Raw genomic sequence first — 820 nt, forward strand, 5'->3', positions numbered from 1 at the left:
TTGGGCTATGTTTTCTGATACACCCCCCCCCCACTCTGTGCCTTTTGATGGGTGAGTTTAAACCATTGACATTTATTGATATTATGGATTTGATGTATTGTAGTGCCATTGTTCAACAAATTTTTGTTTGCTCTGATATATTGCAAGTGTTATAGTTATGTTCTTGTTTATAAGAGGTCTTTTAGAACCTCTTTCAGGGCTGGTTTGGTGATGGTTGCCTCCTTTAACTGTTGTTTGTCTAAGAAGGTTTTGATGACTCCATCTAATTTGAATGAAAGTCTAGCAGGATATATTATCCTTGGTTGAAACCCTTTTTTCATTCAGGGCTCGATAGATATCTTGCCATTCTCTTCTGGATTTTAGAGTTTGAGTTGAGAAGTCTGCTTATAGTCTTATGGGTTTTCCCCTGTATGTGACTTTTTTGTTTTTCTCTTGCAGAAAAATATGGAACGCTTCACGAATTTCCATGTCATCCTTGCGCAGGGGCCGTGCTAATCTTCTCTGTATCGTTCCAATTTTAGTATATGTGCTGCCTTAGCGAGCACCTATTTTTGCTTTTTTAAAGGGATGCTATTTTTGCTTTTTTGGGGGGGACGTGGAACTATGGTGATGGAAATTCTATGAAATTGTACCCCTCTTGTCCTATTGTCTAGTAGATCATTATTAAATCAATAAAAGATTTAAAAAAAGAAAGAGAGCTAATAGGATAGCTAATATGGATTGCATCATATGCTCCCCACTAAATATGATGAAATCTTATTTTCTGATGTGTCTATACTTGAAAAAAGGGCTCTTAGAGGGTGGTTATAATCAAATACTT

The 820-nt window shown here is 36.5% G+C and overlaps 1 non-coding gene across 1 annotated transcript; it reads right to left on the bottom strand.

Annotated features, from left to right (window-relative positions):
- Window positions 1-438: 438 nt before the first annotated feature.
- Window positions 439-545, bottom strand: LOC132538790 (U6 spliceosomal RNA). Its single transcript, XR_009550113.1, has one exon. It is a non-coding gene; the product is annotated as a U6 spliceosomal RNA (small nuclear RNA).
- Window positions 546-820: the final 275 nt, after the last annotated feature.

The sequence above is a fragment of the Erinaceus europaeus genome, chromosome 5, assembly GCF_950295315.1.
Source record: "Erinaceus europaeus chromosome 5, mEriEur2.1, whole genome shotgun sequence".
Classification (NCBI taxonomy): Eukaryota; Metazoa; Chordata; class Mammalia; order Eulipotyphla; family Erinaceidae; genus Erinaceus; species Erinaceus europaeus.